Source organism: Podarcis bocagei (genome assembly GCF_964188305.1).
Source record: "Podarcis bocagei genome assembly, chromosome: W".
Lineage (NCBI taxonomy): Eukaryota > Metazoa > Chordata > Lepidosauria > Squamata > Lacertidae > Podarcis > Podarcis bocagei.
The window spans coordinates 39,402,146-39,427,945 of NC_138131.1; the positions used below are offsets into that span (position 1 = coordinate 39,402,146).

Here is a 25,800-nt window from a genome sequence, read left to right on the forward strand (position 1 = left end):
TAAAAATACAGCATCAGTAACACAACAAAAGCGGTTTTACAGAAAAGAAAAGAGATTATAAAGAGAAAGAAGAAATTCACTTTTTCAGATCAATTTTCATAATCAACCAGACTTCCCCACGTCCTCCATCCCCTGCTTTCTTTACAATAAAAAATAAACAGCAAATTAATACCTTATTTCAGTTGTTTTTGTGTTTTCATTTAGTTATATAATCCATAATTTATACGTTTCAAAATCTTAAAACTTAGTTTCAATCATTTACCAATTTCAATACTGAAGCGTGTTTTTCCAAAGCACTTAGCAAACTCTCAACATTCATATAACTTATAATGTTTTTGTAAATAGTCCTTAAATTTTTTCCAGTCCTCTTCCACTGCATCTTCTCCCAGGTCTCGGATTCTGCTTGTCATTTCGGCTAATTCCATATAGTCAATCAGCTGCGAATGCCATTCTTCCAGCGTGGGTATTTCCTGTGCTTTCCAGTATTTAGCTATAAGGATCCTTGCTGCTGTAGTTGCATATAAGAAGAAAGTTCTATCTTTTTTTAACACTCTCTGGCCCACAATGCCCAGGAGGAAGGCCTCTGGTTTCTTGCAAAAGGTGTATTTAAACACCTTTTTCAACTCATTATAAATCATTTCCCAAAAAGCCTTCACCCTCGGGCATGTCCACCAGAGGTGAAAAAAAGTTCCTTCAGTCTCCTTGCATTTCCAACATTTATTATCAGACAAATGATAAATCTTTGCAAGTTTGACTGGGGTCATGTACCACCTGTATACCATTTTCATAATGTTTTCCTTTAAGGCACTACATGCCGTAAATTTCATACCGGTGGTCCACAACCTTTCCCAGTCTTCAGACATAATGTTATACCCAATGTCTTGTGCCCATTTTATCATTGCTGATTTAACTATCTCGTCTTGGGTATTCCATTCAAGCAACAAGTTATACATTCTTGAAAGCACTTTCGTCTTAGGTTCAAGTAGTTCTGTCTCTAATTTTGATTTCTCCACCTGGAAACCAATTTTTTTATCCTTTTTGAAAATCTCTAAAATTTGGGCATAATGAAACCAATCTCGCACCTTTCCTTTCAATTTCTCAAAACTCTGCAACCTCCAGGTATCACCATCTCTCTCAATTATATCACAATATCTCAACCAGCCACTCCCCATATTACGTAGTTTTATGGCCTTGGCCTCCGTCGGTGATAACCACCTCGGGGTCTTGCTTTCAAGTAAGTCCTTGTATTTAGTCCAGACAATAAGTAAGGCTTTCCTGACAATATGGCTTTTAAACAATTTATGAGACTTTGCCTTGTCGTACCACAGATATGCGTGCCACCCATACACATTACTGTGCCCTTCTAGATCTAGGACATCAGTGTTTTCCAACAGAAACCAGTCTTTCATCCAGCAGAGAGATGCAGCTTCATAATACAATTTTAAGTCCGGCAGGGCAAACCCCCCTCTTTCCTTTGCGTCTGTTAATATCTTAAATTTTATTCGGGGCTTTTTGCCCTGCCAGACAAATTTCGTAATATCTCTCTGCCACTTTCCAAAACATTCCACTCTGTCCACGATCTGAAGGGTTTGAAACAAGAACAACATTCTTGGCAAAGCCCTTTCCGCCCCTACAGCGGAGAGGGTGTTGCGGGCAGGATCCTCCCACATCCGCGGGGGCTTCCCTTGCCCCCGCGAGACTTGGGGGAATCCCCGGGCGTGTTTGCCACCCAGCCCGCCAATCGGCGGGCGGGGGAGGCGTGGCCCGGGCTATTTAGGGCCAGGCACGCCCGGGGACCGCCCTCTTTTCCCCCTCGCCAGCGTAGAGCGGTTTTTTCGCCCCGGTCTCGGCTCGATTTTCTTTCCCTCCCGCTAGGTCTCTTCGTCTACCCATCGTCAGAGGCTCCTGCAGCTTTCTTCCAACACTGGGCAGCAGGACCAGGGGTTGTTTTTTCCCCATGGCACGCTCTCCTATTCGGTCGCAAAGGCTGTGGATTTCAGCTCTTTTCACAACTAAGGGGACTAGGCTTTGTCTTCATAACGCATGGCATCAGCACTGCGTGAGGTTGGTGACTGTGGGGGGAGGGCGCCGAACTGGGCTTCTGTTTTTAAACTCTTCCGGCTGGGCATCTTGGGCGGCTGAGCGAGGGCAGGGACGTTTGTTTAAATTCCTGCAGCCTGCGCCCTTCACTCTTGCGCGCCTGAGCATTCGCGGGATCGCTGGCGCTCCATTGATAGCGGGCGGCTTGTTTATTGAGCAGAACAGGGCGCTTGAGCCATTTTCCTAAAATAAATAAGTAAACAATCAAATAAAATAAAAGGTAGAGAAGCGGCTGCTTCTTGGAGGGCGCGCGATCGCGGGGCTTTTCTAGCTGTGGAGTGAAAGTGTTTACCGGTTACCTAGGTTACCTCAGCTAGTGGCCGCCATTTTGTCTGGACCACGTGGCTTGAGGGGGCGCCCGCCATCTTAGGTGAGGCATTTGCCCTCTGTGAGGTTAAGTGCGTTTAGATATAGAACCTTTCCTTGAGTATTAGGCTGTGTCTTCGCTGTGCAAGGGGTGGCAACATTGTTGTGTAATCAAGTAAAACTGCCTCTCTTTGTTTGCACAGTCTGATAAGTAACTTTGACTGCCTACTAACTCGCAGGCGGAGCTTTTCTGGGACTGGGGGCTGCTACTTTGTAACTTCATTAAGGTTATTCTGTCGCTAGCGTCAGTACACTGGGGCTTTGCAAGGGGAATTGCTACTTTTGCAAACTGCTGGGAGCAAGTACCTAAAGTGTATAAGGTGGAAAAGTGTTGTATGCTGTTTCCAAGGTGCTGGTAGCTTGCAAAATTAATTGGGACAATTTGCAAACGCTGCAGCTTGCATAGTATTCAGCGCTGCTCTAAAATAATAATAATATTAATGGTTCAAAAGTTAAGTGGTGCAATTAGCAAACACTGCAGCCTGCATATTAAGCACTGCTTTTGAAAAATAAAAATACAAAAAATTAATTGGTGCAATTAGCAAACGCTGCAACTTGCAGATTATTTAGCGCTGATCTTACAATTAATGGGTGCAATTAGCAAATGCTGCAGCTTGCATATTATTTAGCGCTGCTTTTATAAATTAATTGGTTCAATTGGCAGACGCTGCAGCTTGCATATTATTTTAGCGCTGCTTTAAAAATAATAATAATTGGTGCAATTAGCAAACGCTGCAGCTTGCATAGTATTTAGCGCTGCTTTCAAAATTAATTGGTGCAATTAGCAAACGCTGCAGCTTGCACATTATTAGCAAACGCTGCAGCTTGCATATTATTTAGCGCTGCTTACATAAATTAATTGGTTCAATTGGCAGACGCTGCAGCTTGCATATTATTAGCAAACGCTGCAGCTTGCATATTATTTAGCGCTGCTTTTATAAATTATTTGGTTCAATTGGCTGATGCTCCAGTCCCTAGGGGCGGGTCCTAGGGACTAGCAAGGTTCTACCTTCTCTTGCCCTTAGCAACTGCATTAATTTGCCAGCTGAAAAGACAAACGGCCCGTCTCCCGCGTTTGGGCTTTTGGCCTTCAATGGATATTAGGTAGACGTGAATGGTAACGCGTTGAGATTGATTAATTCATATACTCTTAGGTTTCAGTAGGGGCGCTATATAGATATATCAATTAGTTCTTTCGCTTGATAGGGATTGCGGTTGTGTACTAGCGGGTACTGCTCAAAGTACAGCAATACCAGGGCTGACGCGCGGTAATTAGGGGCCGCCGGATCCTTTTGGAATTATTATCAGCGCAGCCTCAGCACAGATATTGAGGCATCAGGCATAAGCCTGCATTTTATTAATGTTTGATCAGGACTTGTATATTAAAGAGGGCTTAGATTTTCAAAAGTAGATTTTCAAATGTTTCATGCCAGGCAAGAAGGCTAGCTGCTTAAGAAAACAGTGTTTTCCTCCTCTTAGACAAGGGGCCCCTTTTGATTGATAGCAGAAAGCAATTCTCAAAGTCATAAAAGCTGAAATTACAGACTGAGTAATGACACTGACCCTACATGTTACAGAAGATAACAAAGGCAGAGATAAATATAATTAGGAATGGGCAAATAGTAAAATGATACCATGGGCCTCTCTTAAACCTTGAGCTGTATTTTCTAAGGCCAGAGGCAAATGGGGAGAAGCATCTAGCTGACAGAGAAAGAGAGGCTTTTTTGGGAAGTCTTTTTAAAACTGTTTCTTTCTTAAACTGAGAGAAAAGGCAACTGGCTTGGCTGGGGAAAAAGAAGCTTCTTCCTATTTTATTTTGAGGCTGGAAAGGAGGGTGAAAGGGGGAGGTGTAAACTAAAGAGCCTTCTTTAAAAACTGTTTTTTTTACTGAGTTCCTTCCTTTCTACTTTGAGAAGCTTTATTCTTTTAAAAGGTTACCTATGATAATGTATGAAATATATTAGCTTAAATATATTGGCTTAAATGTAATTATGCAAAGGATTTAACAAATGCTAGAAGAGTTGTATTTATCCTGGAATTAAGTCAGCCAGCAGTTTAGCCCCCCTGCCAGACAGGAAGACGCCATCAAATGCTGTCCTGATATATTAGCTGTCAGACATTTGTTTAGAAACCTTCAAATGAAGGATATCTTTCAATGTTGATGTGAAACTCAAGATCCTTGACATATGTTTAAGATAAAAATTTAAGATTAACCATTTGTTTTAGAAGGCAATAGGGCAGGGAGGGCAAGAGGTGAGCTGGTAATTAAGATTCCTTGTTGAGACACATGTAAGATATATTACTACTTATTTGTCATTTATAGATGTAACAATATATAGCTGTTTGTGTTCCATATAAGGACAGGAGGATGTGGGTGTATCTTTTAGGATTGGATATAGCAATCAGCCAATAGGAAATCCAACTAGGCTGATTGGACAGAGGCAGCCACAGGAGGAGCAAAGGGGGCTGGATTAAGGGAATATAAGGGCTGGCCATAATGGCAGGAGCCAGGCCAGAGCTTGGTAACCATATACCACTGTGCCTCTCATTTATTTGTCTGACAAATAAATAATTATTTTAATTTCTCTATTGCTGCGTTGAATATTTCATTCCAGCTAAGCGTTAACCACAAGCAGGGTGCTACATTTTATGGTGCCTGCGACTCGGATCAGTGGTCTGCTGGAACGCAGCTCCTTCGCCTCACTGGGCGGGGTACAAGAGAGAAGACAACTGATTGCCTACCCAAGCGCGCACTGGGAAAAATTTTTCCAGGGGAACGCAGCAGTCTCGTCTGTCTGATACCCTGCTCACTGGCGGCGACGGACCGGGGGGGGAACGGAACCAACCAGGGGTAAGTGCACAAAGGGATTTTTGGCCCTCCAATTAATTGGGAGGAAGAGAAGTCTTGATCAAACTTCTGCGTCTCAGTAAGTGGGAACTGAGTACGCTAGGTGGTTGGATACATCAGATGGTGATCTGGTGGGGGAAAAGGGAAGAATGGGAGGTAGTGTGTGGTGAAGTATCTAACGCATTGTATGTGTGAGAAAGTACAGAGCAATCTGTAGCTGACCTGAGTGTGGAGTGGGTAGTACTTCGGTTCCCAGTGAGGCGACTCCATCTGGGCAAGGAAACCCACGAAGCGTGTGTGTGAGTGACTGAGTGGATACTTCACAGGGCCATACAATGGGAGTTGGGGGTTCAAAAGGGGAAAATACACCTCTTGAATGTATGTTAAATAATTTTAAGAAAGCCTTCTCAGGGGCGTATGGAGTCAAAATGACGCCAGAGCGCCTGAGAACGTTATGTGAATTAGAGTGGCCGAAGCAAAATACTGAATGGCCATCTCAAGGAACCTTTGATATAAATTTAGTAAGCAAACTTTGGTCTAACATCGCCAAAGAAATTGGAGGGTGCCCAGAACAATTTTCATATATAGATTCCTGGCTGAGCACATTAAATAAAAATCCTCCATGGATAAGGGAATGCAAAGTCCAACGATGCAAATTATTGGCTGTAAAAGCCAAAGCTAGGAAAGGAATCTTGCCAAATAAATCCAAACACTCCACCAGTTGTAACCCCAAGGCAAGAAAGTGGAATGAATAATGGGGGTGGAGTCACAGAACTTGATTCCTTGATAGATTATGATAAATATCTTCAGGAGGCATTGGAGTTCTATAATGAAGCCCAAGCAGAAGTGGTTATTCCACCTGTGAGTCCCAGTAGAACTCCATCTACAGTCTCCTTTAGTGGAACAACTAATTGCCCACCCCAAACCCCTGTACATCCAAGTCCTAGAGAATTATTACAGAAGTTACAGGGAGACCTTAATCGGTCAGCAAGCAATACAGCCAGGCGTATAAAGCTGCTAAAAGAACACCTTGGGACAGATACCATCCCCTATGATTTGAGGCCCCTAGAGCAAAGCGAAGAGAAAGATCACGTAGTAGCCCCTCTCAGAAGAGTATTTGATGCACTTGAGGAGCCTGTGCTGGTTAACGGGCAACTCGGACCACGGCCACCTCGAACTTCGACCCTGCAATATATTCCATTCACGACTACAGATCTGATGAATTGGAAAACACACACCCCATCTTTTGCAGAAAAACCTCAGGCTATGATGGACTTGGTGACTTCAATAATAAATACTCATAGTCCTACTTGGACAGATTGCCGCCAGCTCCTGAATACTCTGTTCACCACTGAGGAAAGGAGAGACATAATTGAAAAGGCACAGATATATTTGCGTGAGCAGGCCAGAGTGGGAAATATTTATAATATTGATCGTCATCTCCAGGACAACTTTCCCTTGGAAGATCCTAATTGGGATCCAAACAATGTAATTCACCTGGCCAGGCTTACTACCTACCGCCAGACGCTTGTGCAAGGTATCTGCAGGGCATGCCAGAAGCCCACTAATATGTCTAAAGTCTCAGGAGGGTAGATGTGTTACCCATAACACTGTTTCGTGTTCGGTGCACACCCACAAAAAGACTTAAGTTGTCACCTTTTGAGCTCCTGTATGGGAGACCGCCCTCCTTTGTTCAGGATATTCCAACTGACCTCCAACAAATAGGAGACCATGCGACACAGGGACAAGTGCAATCTCTCTCCCGTGTTTTTGTCTCTCTCCCGTGTTTGTTTTTTTTTTTTTTTATCTTAACAGGTGGGCCCTCGAGCGCACACCGTGCAGCATTGCCGTGCCGATTCATCAGCTTCAGGCTGGCATAGCATATGGGTGAAAGAGTGGAAACGTGATCCACTTGCACCTAAGTGGCGTGGACCTTACACCGTCTTGCTCTCTACTCCAACAGCGGTGAAGGTAGCTGAGGTGACCCCCTGGATTCATCACTCCCGTTTGAAGAAGTCCGAAGGCAGTTGGACGTGCAAAGGTGACCCCTCTAATCCTCTTAAACTGACTCTCTCCAAAAACCCCTGTATCTAGCCCTACCGGGAACGGGCTAGGTCACGGGCAACATTAGACGACCGGCCTGCTGCAGCCACCACCTGGAAGCTGGCTGACCTGCGCACGCCTGAAGCTTGAGGAGCGTCTGAACCAGCGACTGTGAAAGGGAAGATTCTCTTATACAATTGATTGACCCCCCCCTTGTGGAACAATTATCAGAGATATTACTCATTGGGGATCCTCGGGATATATGTTTTGGTCTTGGTGGTTCCCCGTTTCTGTCACTGGGGGAATTATATTGGGACTAATATTTATATGCTATCACAATAAGGTAATCTTTTGTGGGAGGAATGCATATGCTAGACATCAACATGATTCTATTAATCCTGATCCCTTGGGAAGGGGAAGGGTCCTTGAATCTGACCAAATTTGCTAAATATGGATTCCGCTATGACCACAATATGTGGGTAGGTTTAGCTGAAATGGTAAGCCAATGTTGCAAATAGGACTAATTGCCTTGTTTGCTCTCTTGGGCCAGATGATTCAGAGGGAGGTATGCCCTTATTACCGATACCATTAGATGCCATTGGTATGGTAAGCGAAATACCACACCAAACAGAAGTACAGAATTTCCCCGGATGGAACTCAACTAAACCATTACGAGTTATACCTGTACAAGGGGAATTCTGTGTACATAAATCATCAAATGCAGCTGATTCTACCATGATAGGCTCTTCTCATTGTCACTATACTTGGGATTATATTAAGAATAGTCATACCTGGGCAAACGGTATTACCTATCGAACTCGGAATACCTTGCCCTGTGCAACCCCTTTTATTCATGCATGGAAAGTGGTATGGAACATAACTGTGACAGAGAAAGGCAATCTAACATACTGCACTGTGAACTCTCTACCTCTTTTGATATTTCGCCTTATGCACTCCACATACCAAAACCCTCAGACCCGATGGTTGTGGTGGATATGTGGAGAATGGGCATACAAGAAACTCCCTTCCAAATGGAGTGGGACTTGTTTCCTGGGATGGGTATTACCACCAATGTGGATTATGCCCACTAGTTCAGCTAAGCGAACACGAAGAAACGCTGATATTTCTCATATAGCAGGAGGAAGTACCCAAAGTTGGAGCGGTACTGATGATTGGCCACCAGAGCGCATTATAGCCTATTATGATCCTGCCTCCTGGAATCCTGGTGAGCTCATACAAGGGGCACGGGATCCTATTTATAATCTAAACAGAATAATTCGATTGCAAGCAGTAGTGGAACTTGTAACCAATGTAACGGCCCAGAGTTTGAGACTTATTGCACAACAGTTGGATGAAAGTAGAGCCGCATTTTGCAGCTGAAAATGGGAATGGATTATGTACTTGCCAAGCAGGGAGGCCTATGTGGAGTCATGAACTTGACAGGGAATGCCTGTTGCTTTAACATTTCTGATAATGGTGAGGCAATCCGTGTGTTGGCCACAAAGATGGAGAATATAGCACATGTCCCAGTACAAACAAGGGAAGGATGGGATATGGGATGGTTACCTAATGTCACAGGACTCAAAGGGATACTATTGTCTTGCTTGTTTTTCTTGACAGTAGTGGTAATGGTTTTATGTATGATGCCATGTATCATTTCATGTTTTAGAAGTACAATTAGCAAGATGGTTTCAAATGAAACTCTACCTCATATCATGGCCCTATACAGAGCTTTACCTCAGGAATATGATGAAGGTCAAGCTATCAAGGACACTTGGGATGAAGGTCCTTGAGCTTGAAAGGGGGGAATGAGGCATCAGGCATAAGCCTGCATTTTATTAATGTTTGATCAGGACTTGTATATTAAAGAGGGCTTAGATTTTCAAAAGTAGATTTTCAAATGTTTCATGCCAGGCAAGAAGGCTAGCTGCTTAAGAAAACAGTGTTTTCCTCCTCTTAGACAAGGGGCCCCTTTTGATTGATAGCAGAAAGCAATTCTCAAAGTCATAAAAGCTGAAATTACAGACTGAGTAATGACACTGACCCTACATGTTACAGAAGATAACAAAGGCAGAGATAAATATAATTAGGAATGGGCAAATAGTAAAATGATACCATGGGCCTCTCTTAAACCTTGAGCTGTATTTTCTAAGGCCAGAGGCAAATGGGGAGAAGCATCTAGCTGACAGAGAAAGAGAGGCTTTTTTGGGAAGTCTTTTTAAAACTGTTTCTTTCTTAAACTGAGAGAAAAGGCAACTGGCTTGGCTGGGGAAAAAGAAGCTTCTTCCTATTTTATTTTGAGGCTGGAAAGGAGGGTGAAAGGGGGAGGTGTAAACTAAAGAGCCTTCTTTAAAAACTGTTTTTTTTACTGAGTTCCTTCCTTTCTACTTTGAGAAGCTTTATTCTTTTAAAAGGTTACCTATGATAATGTATGAAATATATTAGCTTAAATATATTGGCTTAAATGTAATTATGCAAAGGATTTAACAAATGCTAGAAGAGTTGTATTTATCCTGGAATTAAGTCAGCCAGCAGTTTAGCCCCCCTGCCAGACAGGAAGACGCCATCAAATGCTGTCCTGATATATTAGCTGTCAGACATTTGTTTAGAAACCTTCAAATGAAGGATATCTTTCAATGTTGATGTGAAACTCAAGATCCTTGACATATGTTTAAGATAAAAATTTAAGATTAACCATTTGTTTTAGAAGGCAATAGGGCAGGGAGGGCAAGAGGTGAGCTGGTAATTAAGATTCCTTGTTGAGACACATGTAAGATATATTACTACTTATTTGTCATTTATAGATGTAACAATATATAGCTGTTTGTGTTCCATATAAGGACAGGAGGATGTGGGTGTATCTTTTAGGATTGGATATAGCAATCAGCCAATAGGAAATCCAACTAGGCTGATTGGACAGAGGCAGCCACAGGAGGAGCAAAGGGGGCTGGATTAAGGGAATATAAGGGCTGGCCATAATGGCAGGAGCCAGGCCAGAGCTTGGTAACCATATACCACTGTGCCTCTCATTTATTTGTCTGACAAATAAATAATTATTTTAATTTCTCTATTGCTGCGTTGAATATTTCATTCCAGCTAAGCGTTAACCACAAGCAGGGTGCTACAATATAGCATATTAAAATAAAGTAAAGAAAATAAAAATATTAAAATAGGATAATTAAATAAAGAAATAGATAAAGGAATTGATAAATAAATAAATATATAAAATAAATAAATAAATATATAGCAAATAAATAGATAAATAAATAAATAAAGATATATAAATAAGTAGTGATTAAAAAAAAAAAAAGATCAATTACTGTCGGTGAGCCCATACCCTTCTGTATTTCGGTACTTTGGGCGGTGCTTTTACCTTTGATTCTAGAATGGCTTCAGGTGGGGACCAGCAACCAACCACCTCTGGTACCCAGTCTGCGTCCATTATGTCGGGTGGTGCACAGTTACCGGCCATGCCATGTGATCCCCAGGCTTTTGCCCAATTTTTTATGGCCTTCAAACCTTTTACAAAAAATGCAAATCTAGAGGAGCGCCGGCGCCCCCTGTTCCCAAGCCATCACAAGATATGATACCTGACACTCCCCCATATAACCAAGGTCAGCAGGATGCCAAGGCGGACTTGGGGAGCAGTTCGCACCCCAGGCATTCAGTTCCAAGCTGCCCCATGGCTAGGAAGGCAAGCCATAGTGCAGGCAAAGGGAAGGCGCCGGCGAAGGGTCCTGGTGAGGGGAAGGCCCCCACTAAGGGAAACAACAGCAGCACTCTCTCACGGGCCATAGATATCCCTAGTGTCTTTCAGGTACAACAACCTCAGCACAGCTCAACAGAGGACAGTGCGTGTTACGGCTCGGAGGGGGAGCAGCTTGACCCCTCAAGCGCACAGCCGGTAGCCTGCGGGAGCACACCAACCGGCGAGGCGCAAGGGGGTAAGAGGAAAGCTAAGAAGAAACATACGTCGGCCAAGAGGAAACGGAACAAGCAATCGGAAACAGAGGATGATTCAGGAATGCATCTCTCCTGCCGTCCACCCATTGGGACCTGACCGATCCTGATTATTGGGGCGTGGACGTCAATCCCTACATAGAAAAGAAAAATCAGGACTCGGCCAAAAATGGTAAGACTGAAGCAAAAAGGCGCCGCCAGTGCTGGGAGTTCAATCGGGGTGTCTGTTCTCGCCCCTTTTGTAAGTATTCCCACGAATGCGAGCGGTGTTGGGGTTCCGTTGGCCTATACCCCTATCCGTCTACAGCCCCTAAAAACCCTACTAGATCTATATCCAGACCGAAAAGCCACGCGATACCTCTGGGAGGGTTTCTCTAAGGGCTTCAGAATCCCCGTGACAGTTCCCCCTACCCCCAAGGAACTGGAAAATCAAAAGTCTGTTAGGGTAAGGCCTGATATAGCCAGGAAAAAGATAGAGAAAGAAATTAAAGCCGGTAGGGTGGCTGGCCCCTTCTCCGCGCCTCCATTTGAAGGGCTTCACTTGTCCCCGCTGGGCATCGTCCCTCAAAAGACCCCGGGGGAATTTCGTATGATCCATAACCTGTCTTACCTGAAAGGGGGCTCTCAACGATGCTATTCCCCAGGCATTCTGTACGGTCAAGTATGCCTCTTTTGACCAAGCAGTTAAGATGATTCGGCAATTTGGGAGGGGTGCGCTGCTAGCAAAATGTGATATTGAGTCAGCGTTTCAACTCCTCCCAGTCCTCCCAGCTGACTTTCGCTGGTTGGGCTTTAAATTTCAAGGGGAGTATTTCGTCGACAAAGCGATGCCTATGGGCTGCTCCGTAGCCTGTGCAGCATTCGAGTCATTTAGTACTTTTCTTGAATGGGCCCTCCGCTTCAGATCAAGGTCCGTGGGCGTGTCCCATTACCAGCTGTCCGCCCTTAAAGCGCTGATCCAGTGGCTGCTGCCCCTTAGGAAAATCACTCTGAGACAAATCCAGTCCTTTCTAGGTCACCTAAACTTTGCTTGTAGAGTGGTGGCGCCAGGTCGCCCCTTTTGCAGCCGTTTTGCTAGATTGTCCGCAGGACTCAGGGCTCCTCAACATAGAGTCCGGCTATCCAAGGAAGTTAAGGCGGATATGGGCATGTGGTTGCAATTCCTCGACAGGTACAACGGCATTTCATTATGGCAAGATTCCATGTCCCTAACGGCCGACTTTCAAGTACAGTCAGACGCCACCGGATCGCTGGGTTTTGGGGTGTATTTCCGGGGTCAATGGTGCGCCAAAAGGTGGCCTCCGGAGTGGCAGGGCCAACCCATCACACGGGATCTCACATTCTTGGAATTCTTCCCCATCGTAGTAGCAGTGCATCTTTGGGTAGAACAGTTCCGCAATCACAGGGTTTGCTTCAATACGGATAATCAAGCGGTAGTAGCGGTTCTCTCTAATCAGTCTGCGCGTTCCACCAGGGTTGGGAACCTCCTCCGGTCTTTTGTCCTTCTTTGTTTAGAGCACAACATGTACTTTTCGGCCAAATTCGTACCCGGCATTAACAATGACATTGCGGATGCTTTATCTCGCTTTCAGATGGAGCGCTTCCGCTTGTTAGCGGCGGATGCCGAGCAATCATCGATGCCTTTCCCAGAGCATCTCTGGAGCATTGGGAGCAAGAAGTGATGAAAGGTTTAATCGGAGCTGTGGCCCCTGCCACAATGAGATCATACAGGAAGGCCTGGGCCGACTTCTTAAAATTTCGCAGCAGCAGGCCTTGCACGGGGCCTTATTCCATTCCCTCAACGAGGGAGGTTCTCCGCTATTTGGCTCACCTAAGGGAGTTGGGAAGGGCCCCTAAAAGCTCTTAATATTCAGTCCGCAGGAATTTCATACTTTTGTAAGGCCTTTTTTGCCGCTGACCCATGTTCAGCTTTTATCGTCCGTAAGACTCTTGAGGGATGGCGTCGGCAGCACCCTCCCAGCTTAGACAGGAGGAGGCCCATAACGTTTGACGCTTTGACCCAGATTCACAAAAAGTTACGCTCTATATGCTGGTCAAAATATGAGGCGCGCCTGTTCTCTGCCGCCTATTCCATTGCATTCTTTGGTGCCCTGCGCATTGGGGAGCTAGTCTGTGAGCGCAGGTGGCCCATTCTCAGAAAGGCTTACTATTAAGTGATCTGTCCCTGTCCGAGCTGATTGTCCAGGTGCGGAGTTCTAAGACAGACCAGCTCGGTAAGGGCGCTCTCCTACGACTATCTGCCGTGCAGGGTAGTGGCCCCTGTCCCGTAAGAGACACACGGCGCTTTCTTTATTTGAGACCCAGTGGCCCTGGCCCATTTCTTGTGCATGCAGATGGGTCATGCTTGTCTAGACACCAGTTCACGCGTGTGCTGCGGGCTGCACTTGCAGCTTGCGGATTTCCAGCCGAGGAATTTTCAGTCCACTCCTTCCGCATCGGGGCCGCCACCACCGCAATGCATTTGGGCTCTCCATGGAGAGGATCAAGGACTTGGGGAGGTGGAAATCTAATGCATTCAAAACTTTGTGAGAAAGAACTTATGACTGGCCGTGGTAGTCCTGACCTTGCCTTTTCCGTTTGTTTCCCTTGCAGAAGCCAAGAAAGTGCGCATCTGGTTGGTGGGCCACAGTATAGTCTACTGGGCCAATAACCGTGCTGTGAGTTCTGGTATGGGGCATAATTTGAGCCTGCCTTCAAATGTTGAGCTGACTTGGATTGCGCGTAGAGGGATGCGCTGGAGTGAATTCAAACCGGCGGTGTTTACGGGGGCAACCGCCCAGGGGCTGCCCGGTGCTTTGTTAATTCAATTAGGGGAAAATGACTTGGCATACCGCAAGGCTATCGATTTGAGGTGGAACATTTTCGATGAATTGGCGCATTTAAAGGCGGTTTACCCAAATATTACCATCTTGTGGTCCTCGCTGCTTGAGAGGAAGATTTGGAGGGATTGGGTGAGCCCCGCGGGAATCAATAAGGCCAGAAAGGTCTTGGAGCGGGCTGTGGAGCGTAGAGTGGCGGATCTGGGTGGGTGTGTCATTGGTCACCCTGGCATCCAGTTCAGCAATGAGGCCCTCTACAGATGGGATGGCGTGCATCTGTCAGATGCAGGAAATGACATGTGGTTGGGGGGACATCAGTGCAGGGATTAGGGATTGGTTGCGGGTTTGAAGGTATTGGCGGCGAGCTTTGCTCGTGTGGCGGTTAGGCATTGGCATGGGGCAATGGATAGACAAATGGAGGGGGGGAAGGAAGCGCCATCACCTTCCCCCAATGTGAAGGGGTAGTCCGGTAGAGGACTCCGGGGGGCGTGGCCTTGTCCGAAGCCTTGCGAGGTAGGGCCCCCGGCACGCCCCCGAGCGGTGACACCCGTGGGATCCTAGTTGGCGTACTTCAACAGGACTCCCGCGGTTTGTGTTCAACCCTTCCCGGTCACCATGCCGGGTAGTCGATAGGAGCCAATGCCTAAGGCCAATACCTTCAATTTTCGTAATCAATAAAGTTGTGGCCATTTACGCCCATTAACCTTATATCATTGTGTCCGTGTCTTCATTTCATTGGGGGAGGTAACTTGCCACGCAATACATTCATCTTTACTGCAGCAATTCTTCCCGACAAGGTAAGTTTCAATCTTGACCAAATTTCCAAGTCCTTTTTAATTTCTGACCAGCATTTTTCATAATTGTCCTTAAATAAATTCAAATTTCTCCCAGTCAAGTTGACCCCCAGGTATTTCACTTTTGTAACCACATTTAATTCTGTTTCCTTCTGAAACCCATCTATTTCTGCAGATGTCAAATTTTTTGCCAGAACCTTAGTTTTTTGTTTGTTCAACTTGAATCCCGCCACCTGACCAAACTCAGAAATTAGTTCAAGAACTCTTTTTGTACTGGTTTCTGGCTCCTGTAGTGTCAAAACCAAATCGTCTGCAAAGGCCTTAAGTTTGTATTGCTTTTCTCCGACCTGTATTCCCTCCACCAGCTGATCCCTCCTAATCCAGTTCAGTAAAACCTCCAGGACAGAAATAAATAACAAGGGTGATAGGGGGCACCCCTGTCGTGTCCCTTTTTCAATTTTAAACTCCTCCGTCACCACACTGTTTACTATCAATTTTGCCTTTTGTTCTGAATAGATTGCTTCAATACTATTTTGAAACGCCCTTCCCACTCCCATCCCTTCCAAATTTTTCTTCATAAATTTCCAAGATATATTATCGAAGGCCTTCTCCGCATCTATAAAAATCAAGACTGCTTTTGTATTCATGTTTGTCTGAAGTAGCTCCAAAACATCAATAATATTCCTAGTATTATCAGACAAATGCCTACCAGGGAGAAAGCCTGCTTGGTCCTTATGAATTACTTCATTCAGAACTTTTTTCAGTCTGTTTGCTAAAATATCAGCAAAGATTTTGTAATCCACATTTAGGAGTGAGATGGGACGATAATTTCTGAGTTGAGTCTTTTCAGATTCCAATTTTGGTATCAGAGTGATGAATGCTTCTTTCCACGATTCTGGTGCCCCCTTCCCTTCCATGATCTGGTTGCATACCTCCATTAATGGTTGTGTCAAATATTCCATCAGAGTCTTGTAGTATTTGGAGGTAAGCCCATCTGGACCCGGGGATTTGCCTATTTGCAAATTCTGAATGGCTCTTTCAATTTCCTGTTGTGTTATTCTACAGTTCAGGGTTGTTTGTTTGTCTTGAGTTAGCTTTTGCAGGCCATGACTTTTTAAGAAGTTATTTATTTCACTCTCTGCTTGTGGTCCTTGAGTGTACAGCTTTTTAAAGTATCTCTGGAAACACTTTCTAATTTCTTCTGGTTTCTGAATACATTCTCCTTCAACCTCCAGATTGGTAACAAAGTTCAATTTTTGTCTCTTCTTCAGCTGCCATGCCAGCAGCTTCCCACATTTATTCGCCGATTCAAATGATCTTTGTTTCATCTGTTTAATTTTCCATTCGATTTCTTGGTTTATCAATTTTGTATATTGTGCTTGATAAAATTTTATTTCTCTTAAGACCTCTTTTGATTTTGGATTTAATCTCAATTTTCTTTCTCCCTCTCTTATTCTTTCCAAGATCTTGTCCTTTTTACCATTCCAGAGCTTCTTTTTGATAGTGTTCTGTTGTATCAGGAACCCTCTCATAACAGCTTTACTCACGTCCCAGATTGTCTTCTTTTCCACCGAAGTATTCAAGTTTATTTCAAAATAGTCTTTCAGCGTTTTTTGGGCCTTCTTCACAATCTCCTGGTCTCTAAACAAGTAGTTATTCATTCTCCATCTGAAGGATCCAGCTGGTGTAAGTCTCAAGTCCATTTTCAAAGCATTATGGTCGGAGCAGGTTTTAGGGCAGGTCTCAATTTTTTTTGTCTTAGGTGCCAGTCCTCTTGATATCCAGATTTGGTCGATTCTTGACCATGATAGATGGGCCTCAGAGAAGAAAGTTCCCTCCATGCCTAGAGGGTTCTTTGTCCTCCAAATGTCAATCAGATCCATATTGTCTGTAAGCTCAAAAAAGGTCTTTGGAAGTCTGCCATCCTTGTTCAAGTTTTGGTTTTGTGACTTATCCATGTAAGTAGAGACTACCCCATTCATATCTCCCATCAAGATGATGTTGGTGTAGTCAATATGATCCAGCATTGTCTCGTGCAGTCTCTTGTAAAATTCCGATTTCCCATCATTTGGTGCATATATTCCAACTATCAAAAATTTTTCTCCTTGTGATTGTATTTCAATCGCCAAAATTCTTCCTTGTTCATCTTTAAATACCAATTTTGGTGCCAGGTTCTCCTTTGCATAAATCACTACTCCTCTTTTTTTAACCTTGTCTGATGAAATAAACTCTTGGCCTAGTTTCTTGTTGATTAACACTCTCCTGTGGAGTCCCCTAATTCTAAAAGATGCGTATAACTTCGCGCGCCGCTGCCCTGCAAACTCTGATAAGAAGTCGTCTATCAATATCTGTTTCATATAGTTTTTGCCATAATTTGTCCCTACAGATTGAATCAAAAGCGGATGTGAGATCTACAAAAGCCACAAAAAGTTTGCTCTTATGTACCTTTGTATACTTCTCTATCATTGTCTGTAATACCAAACAATGGCCTGTTGTACTATGGCCCTTTCTAAACCCTGCCTGTTCCGGATTAAGCAAGTTAGAGTGGTCAGCCCAGTCAACCAGTTTATTTAGCAGGTATCGAGTATAAAGTTTATACACAATGTCCGGGAGACTTATGGGGCGATAGTTTGAGGGGTCTTGGGGGTCTCCCTTCTTATAGATGGGGGCTACCAGGCTCAGTTTCCAGTTTTCTGGGATTTTGCATGTATCATTTATTGCTGTAAAAAGTTGGGCCAAAATAGCAGCCCACCACTAGGCATTTAATTTAAGCACCTCAGGAGGAATCATATCTTCACCGGGAGCTTTGCCATTCTTGAGTGTTTTAATTAGCTGTAAACATTCTGATTTGGTAACAGGATCCCAGCCCATTAATAGATCGTTTTTAAGAGGAGGAAACTGGCTCGGTTTAGCAATGTTTGGAGCTGTATATAGCCGGGGAAAATGTTGGTACCATAAGTTAGATGAAATACTGTTGGTTACAATTTTCCCTTTGGGTGAAACTCCCTGAGCAATTATTTCCCAGAACTTTTTGTCGTCCCACAATTTGATCGCTTTGTCAAGTGCCTCCCATTGTTCCTTTCTGTAGAGGGATTTCTTAAATTTTAGAGTATTTTTATAATGAGAACGCCACCTGTGCAGGTTTTCCACTGAGGACAGGGTCCCTTCCTGTTTTACCTTATTTTGTAATTTCCTAAGCAAAGATCTTAGATTCCTACAGTCTTTGTTGAACCAGGCCCTCGAGTTGTTTTGTTGTTTGGGAGGGTTGGAATTCGTGAGTAGTGGGAAGAGCGACTCTGAGACCTGCTGAAATGTTGAAAAGGGGTCAGAATTAGATGAGATACACTGGTCTCTCAAGGCCAGTAAGTCTGATGAATGCAGGTGTAGTTTGATTTTAGATTCCAGGTCGCTGTTCCATTTACGCCTACGAAGGGCCAGAGTTGGAGGTGGGTCTGCACAGTGATTGCGGTATTGCGGATCCTCCAAACCACGGGGAATTAGTGAAACTGATATAGGAAGATGATCACTCTCAATTCTATTGAAAGTCCTGAAGCCCTGTGACCTCTCCAAGAGTTTTGGGGAGACCAGGATATAATCAATAACGCTCGCACCTCTAGGTCCAAGAAAAGAAAAGAAACCCCCTGACCTGTCCATATGGGTACCATGCAAATTATACAAATTATGTTTGAAGGCAGTCTCCATTAATGTAATGCCTGCCTTATTCAAGACCTTATCGTCAGAGGACCAGGGAATAAACCAATCTGCCTCTGGCAGGAACTGGGATTTAGAGCAGTACGTATTAATGTCATTTCCTATCCTGGCGTTGAAATCACCTGCCAGCAGGATATCCATGCCAGGGAATTCTAATTCAGCCTTCTCCAAACATAGCTCTAAATCTTCCCAGATTTGTAACGACTGGGGAGGGGTGCCTATGGGAGGGATATATATATTAAAGCAAAGGAAATCTCCTCCTTCACTGCTAGAAATAAGTAAGATTTGTAAATTGTTGCTCTTCACCCACTGCTGTTGCCGGGCCTTGCACTTTAGCTTGGTAGAAACAAAAGTGACTAAACCACCACTAGGTCGGCCTCGGGAATTTGGTTTTATCGCAGGGGTAGCAAAGGCTTCGTATCCCTGTAAAGAAGGGACATGGAGATCTAGACACCATGTCTCCTGTAGACATATAATCTGAAATTTTGTAAGGAAATCCAGAAGGTCGACATCACCCTGCTTAGATAGCCATCCCGCCACATTCCAAGAAAGGATGTGGAAATAGGGTGATGGTGGAAATAGTGGCAGTCAATCTCTTTTCCGGTGGTTTGAGGCTCCTGAGCTGGGCTCCTCCTCTTTCTGCCCTGCTTGGTGGTTCCAGGTTTGAGGTCGCTGGTCCCTAGGTAGGTGTGATAGCTTTAACTGAGGGGCCAATAGGTTGATTTGGCCCAGAGGATCTTCGATGACACTGTTACAAATATCATGTTGTTCAGCTGATATATCATGATGTTCAGCTGGTTTTTGCAGAGCAAGGGTTTTGCAGACCCGTATAGGCTGTACAGGTAGCAGGTCAACAGCTGCATCTTGCGTCGGTACTGCTAGCGGGTCAAAATTTGACAAAAGCTGTGGATCTTGATTGCGTATTAGGCTTAGAATAATGGAAGCCTCCAATTCCGGCATCGAGGCATATTTCTCCCCTAGTCCTCTCCCCTAGCATGGAAGACGAAGAGCAGACTCCATTTGAGGATCTCTCCCTCATTACAGTCGATCAGGTATATGAAAACGAGCAGCAAAGTCAGTCCTCAGGGAATGTGCAGGCGACCTTGGAACGGACAGCTCACGGAAGAACCCCGACCAAACCTAAGAGGAGGCGTGTAGTGGTGATAGGGGATTCCCTACTGAGGGGAACAGAAGCAGTGATCTGTGGGCCTGACAAGATGTCTCGGGAAGTGTGCTGTCTCCCCGGGGCTAAGATCCAAGATGTAACTGAACGACTGCAAGGAATTATAAAACCCACTGACGAATACCCCTTCCTCTTGGTTCATGTGGGAACCAATGACACTGCAAGCAATAGCCTCCAGAAGATCAAAAGAGACTACGAGGCTCTCGGCAGGAAATTGAAGCAACTAAATGCACAAATTGTCATCTCATCTCTCCTCCCAGTTGAACGACGTGGCCCAGGGAGAGAGGGAAAAATAGTGGAAGTGAACAGCTGGCTTCGCAAATGGTGTAAACAGGAACGGTTTGGATTCTTAGATCACGGACTGCAGTTTCTTGAAGATGGACTTCTGGCAAGTGATGGGCTGCACCTCACAACGGTTGGGAGAAATGTTTTTGCCAAAAATCTCAGAAACCTCATCAGGAGGGCTTTAAACTGACTAATGTGGGAGAGGGAGACAGTGCTCCTGAAGGTAGGAGTCTATCAATTGATGAAGATGATCATCCAAATGTCATAGACCAAATGGAGCAAACAGCACGCAGACCTAGTGGTGGGAGGAAAAAATCCTTAAATAAGAGACACGGGGGAATGATTAATGGACTTCAATGTCTGTACACTAATGCGCAAAGCATGGGAAATAAACAAGATGAGCTTGAGCTCTTGGTACAGCAAAATACATATGACATAATAGGCATCACTGAAACCTGGTGGGATAAGTCCCACGATTGGAATGTAATAATGGGGGGATACAATCTATTTCAGAGAAACAGACCAGACAAGAAAGGAGGAGGAGTGGCGTTATATGTCAGGGATGTGTATACCTGTGAAGAGATCCAAGATTTAGAACCTCAAAGCCAAAGTGAGAGCATTTGGGTCAAAATTAAGGGAGAGAAGAATAACAGAGATCTCATTGTGGGAGTTTACTATAGATCCCCAAGCCAAACGGAGGACATAGATGATGCCTTCCTGGAACAGATGGCCAAGCATGCAAAAGGAAGGGAGATAGTAGTAATGGGGGACTTCAATTACCCGGATATTTGTTGGATGTCAAACTCAGCCAAGAGCATAAGGTCAAACAGATTCCTCACTGGCCTTGCAGACAACTTCATTGTCCAGAAAGTGGGAGAAGCAACAAGAGGAACAGCCATTTTAGATCTGGTCCTAACCAATATTGATGACCTGGTTAGTGGGGTAGAAGTGGAAGGATCATTAGGCGCGAGTGATCATGCTCTTCTGAAGTTTACTATACAGCGGAAAGGAGCAGCCAAGCATACTAGGACTCAATTTCTTGACTTTAAGAAAGCCGACTTCATAAAACTTAGGGAAGTGCTGGGTGAGATCCCATGGACAGTAATACTAAAAGGAAAGGGAGTTCATGATGGCTGGGAGTTTGTTAAGAGGGAGATACTAAAAGCACAACGTCAGGCAATACCAATGAGACGGAAACATGGAAGGTGCTTAAAGAAGCCAGGGTGGCTATCTAAAGAACTTTTAACTGAGTTAAGATTAAAAAAGGATGTGTACAAAAAATGGAAAAGGGGGGAAACCACCAAAGAGGAATTCAAACAAATAGCCAGCACGTGTAGACACAAAGTCAGAAAAGCAAAAGCACAGAATGAACTCAGGCTGGCTAGAGAGGTTAAAAGCAACAAAAAAGGCTTTTATGGGTATGTTCGTAGCAAAAGGAAGAACAAAGAAACAGTGGGGTCACTCAGAGGAGAAGATGGTGAAATGCAAACAGGGGACACAGAAAGGGCTGAACTCCTCAATGCCTTCTTTGCCTCAGTCTTCTCCGATAAAGAAAACAATGCCCGACCTGAAGAATTTGGAGCAAATGATTCAGCAAAGGAAACACAGCCCAGAATAACTAAGGAGATAGTACAAGAATACTTGGCTAGTTTAGATGTATTCAAGTCTCCAGGGCCAGATGAACTGCATCCAAGAGTATTAAAAGAACTGGCAGATGTGATCTCAGAACCACTGGCAGTCATCTTTGAGAATTCCTGGAGAACAGGCGAAGTCCCGGCAGACTGGAGGAGGGCAAATGTTGTCCCTATTTTCAAAAAGGGGAAAAGAGAGGACCCAAATAATTACCGCCCAGTCAGTCTGACATCAATACCTGGGAAGATTCTGGAGCAGATCATGAAGCAAACAGTCTGTGAGCACCTAGAAAGGAATGCTGTGATCACCAATAGTCAGCATGGATTTCTGAAAAATAAGTCATGTCAGACTAACCTGATCTCGTTTTTTGACAGAATTACAAGCTTGGTAGATGAAGGGAACGCAGTGGATGTAGCCTACCTTGATTTCAGCAAGGCATTCGACAAGGTGCCCCATGATATTCTTGTAAAGAAGCTGGTAAAATGCGGTCTTGACTCTGCTACCACTCAGTGGATTTGTAACTGGCTGACTGACCGAACCCAAAGGGTGCTCATCAATGGTTCCTCTTCATCCTGGAGAAGAGTGACTAGTGGGGTGCCACAGGGTTCTGTCTTGGGCCTGGTCTTATTCAACATCTTTATCAACGACTTGGATGATGGACTCAAGGGCATCCTGATCAAATTTGCAGATGACACCAAACTGGGAGGGGTGGCTAACACCCCAGAGGACAGGATCACACTTCAAAATGATCTTGACAGATTAGAGAACTGGGCAAAAACAAACAAGATGAATTTTAACAGGGAGAAATGTAAAGTATTGCACTTGGGCAAAAAAAATGAGAGGCACAAATACAAGATGAGGGACACCTGGCTTGAGAGCAGTACATGTGAAAAGGATCTAGGAGTCTTGGTTGACCATAAACTTGACATGAGCCAACAGTGTGACACGGCAGCTAAAAAAGCCAATGCAATTCTGGGCTGCATCAATAGGAGTATAGCATCTAGATCAAGGGAAGTAATAGTGCCACTGTATTCTGCTCTGGTCAGACCTCACCTGGAGTACTGTGTCCAGTTCTGGGCACCACAATTCAAGAAGGACACTGACAAACTGGAACGTGTCCAGAGGAGGGCAACCAAAATGGTCAAAGGCCTGGAAACGATGCCTTATGAGGAACGGCTAAGGGAGCTGGGCATGTTTAGCCTGGAGAAGAGGAGGTTAAGGGGTGATATGATAGCCATGTTCAAATATATAAAAGGATGTCACATAGAGGAGGGAGAAAGGTTGTTTTCTGCTGCTCCAGAGAAGCGGATACGGACCAATGGATCCAAACTACAAGAAAGAAGATTCCACCTAAACATTAGGAAGAACTTCCTGACAGTAAGAGCTGTTCGACAGTGGAATTTGCTTCCAAGGAGTGTGGTGGAGTCTCCTTCTTTGGAGGTCTTTAAGCAGAGGCTTGAAAACCATATGTCAGGAGTGCTCTGATGGTGTTTCCTGCTTGGCAGGGGGTTGGACTCGATGGCCCTTGTGGTCTCTTCCAGCTCTATGATTCTATGATTCTACAACCCTGATGGTCCCAGACAGAAGACAATCAAGATCACAAGAACTTGCATATGGGAGTGGATTTGGCACAGACTGGAACAAAGGACAATAATCAGCTCTTCCCTCTGGGGGCAGGAAACTGCAAAGTCCCCTCTGTCACCTGGAAAATGACTCATGGGGAGGGGGAGAAGGGAACCAGCCAGGTGACAGGACACTCAGGTTACCACCACCACCCCTCCCTCAACCCCTCCTTTCTGTGATGTATGCATGATGTTTCTGGGGGTGGGCTTGACCTACAGGATGAGAATTTCAAAAGTTTTTATAAGGCCTTGCACACCATTTTTCTGTGTCTTTTCTCTCTCTTGCAAGTGAGGGGAACACCCTGTTGCAACAGTTCAATAAAGGCCAACCCTACAGGCTGCTGTTTTGCTCCAAGTTATCCTGGTTGGTGTCTTTGTTTTGTCCAAGGGAGCCCTCAGATTTTTCCGGTAACAGTTTGGCGACCATGCTCAGGGACACTTGGTCCTCCTGTGAAGGTGAGGGGGGAGATGGAGGGGATCGGGTGCCACTGGGCAACCTTAGCCCAGGGATCCCCTTTTCCTCTCCCTACCTCCTCTTTGCGGGCGGTAATCAATCGTCACCAAAAGCCCAGCCAGGGGGAGCAAAGGCAAGGTCAAGCTGGCTAAAGAGAAAGGATCCCGGGATCCACGAGGGACATCTACGAATGTGAGTATGGTTTGAAGTTAATACATTGGGAGGGGGTGGGAAAGTAACGTCTCCATGACAGCTGGGCTTTTCTTCTTTCCATCTCTGACGTCTTCCCTCAGAGTCGCCTGGAAGCGTCCTAAACTCTTTCTCTCCTTTTCTCTTTCCCGATTTCCCTCTCGGAGCCTGACCGGGGAAACCGTGGAAAGTCTCCTTTCCTCTTTCCCCCACGTCTTCCCTCGGAGTATTAGTCTTGTAAGCAGCGCTGAATAAATTCCGAATCCGTGGTTTTTACCGGGTTAGAGAGACCCGTGGTTTCCAGGCTAGTGCCTGTGGTTTTCTGGTAGGCAGGGATTGCCTTTTAGTTGAAGAAAAAAAAAATCAAGTACTGATAGAATATTCTTCTCTCTACCCCCCCCCCTTCTCTGTCCCTTTCTTGTGCTTGTTTTTCTATCTCCTAGTGTAATCTACTGAGCAACCCCCCCTCAGTATTAGAGGGAAAATGGGAGCTCACTCTTCTAAACACCCTAGCTGGACTCCTCCTGGCAACAAAGCTTCCATGAAGCCTTTTTGCCCCAGAGAGGATTCTGATACGCCCCTCCAGTTTGTCATCTGCAACTGGGAAAAATAAAATGAAATAAAATAAAGGGGCAAAATGGTCTTTCCAAGTACAAATTGCGAGACCGTTGTAACTTTTAGTGGGTGGCTTAGGCCCACCACCTGGAACCCAGGGCACAGCGGCCACCTCAGAGATCCTTCAACAAAATCAGGGTGTGAACCCTTAGGGAGAGCTGAACACATCAAATTTGTGTTGTTAAACTATAAACTATAACCTAAAGCTAGAATGTGAAACCGTAAACTTAATGGTGCTCAGAAGGCAGTAGATATAATAACAGCCCAGCCTGAGAGCCCACGCATTAGAGATCTTAGTTTCTCTAAAAAAAATGAATAAGAGATGTACTCAAAGATTTAGAAATATTTAAAGGGTTTGTGTTTACATTGGCTTTGGCATCCACAGACTGTTCTTAAATGCACATAGTTTTAAAATTGCAAGCTTGCTTCAAAATTTTTAAATATAAGGGCCTTAGCAATCTTAAACAGGACAAAAATGAGAATGAAGCGTGCAAATGTTTGTTATTTGAGAGAGGCTCCAAAGAGTCTTCCTCCGAGTAGCTTAAGTGAGGATTATGATTTTAAGTTGATGGTAAATGATGTTTTGTTGCAACTTTTGAGTTTGTGAGCCTACATCCGTGTTCCAGTCTTTTTTTCCAGTATTTTGAAATGTGCTGTGAAGAAACTAATGTTTCTGCTGCAAAAGCCTAGTTGAGCCAACTGCTCTCTCAAGCTAATATGCAGTGTACGTATTTCATTAAGCATATGCCTATGAAAATATGGTGTTCCTTCTAAGAAAATTGTTATTAAAAGGGAGAAGCTTCCATAGCCAGCAATTGTCTATCTGAGCCCTGATACCAGCCTCTATAAGACTTCCTGGCCTCTTTTCTTGGAAAATGCCCCCCCCCTTGTATCAGTCTCTTTCAGTTTTTTCCCCCTTCTTACTTCTGTGCCAGGTAAATTTACTCCTGAGTAAGCTTCCTTTAAAAGGAAACTACGGGGAGGGGGGGCAATCTTTTCTAAAGGTACCTTGAATCTCACTTTCCTATGTGTGGTTGTTTTAAAAAATCTTAATTAGGCTTACTGTTCCTAGGCAAGTTCAGAAAAAATGTTCACTTTTGTATTCCTTTTAATTTTAATTTTAATTTTATTTTAATTGATTAATTCTATGGCTCTTTT

At 44.5% G+C, this 25,800-nt stretch overlaps 1 long non-coding RNA gene across 1 annotated transcript in view; it reads left to right on the plus strand.

The window, feature by feature from the left end:
• Nucleotides 1-25,411, plus strand: part of LOC308577917 — a 670,159-nt gene extending 644,748 nt beyond the window's left edge. The window contains exon 2 of the long non-coding RNA XR_014003772.1: nt 25,193-25,411. This is a non-coding gene — a long non-coding RNA (uncharacterized lncRNA). The remainder of the gene's footprint in view (nt 1-25,192) is intronic.
• Nucleotides 25,412-25,800: the final 389 nt, after the last annotated feature.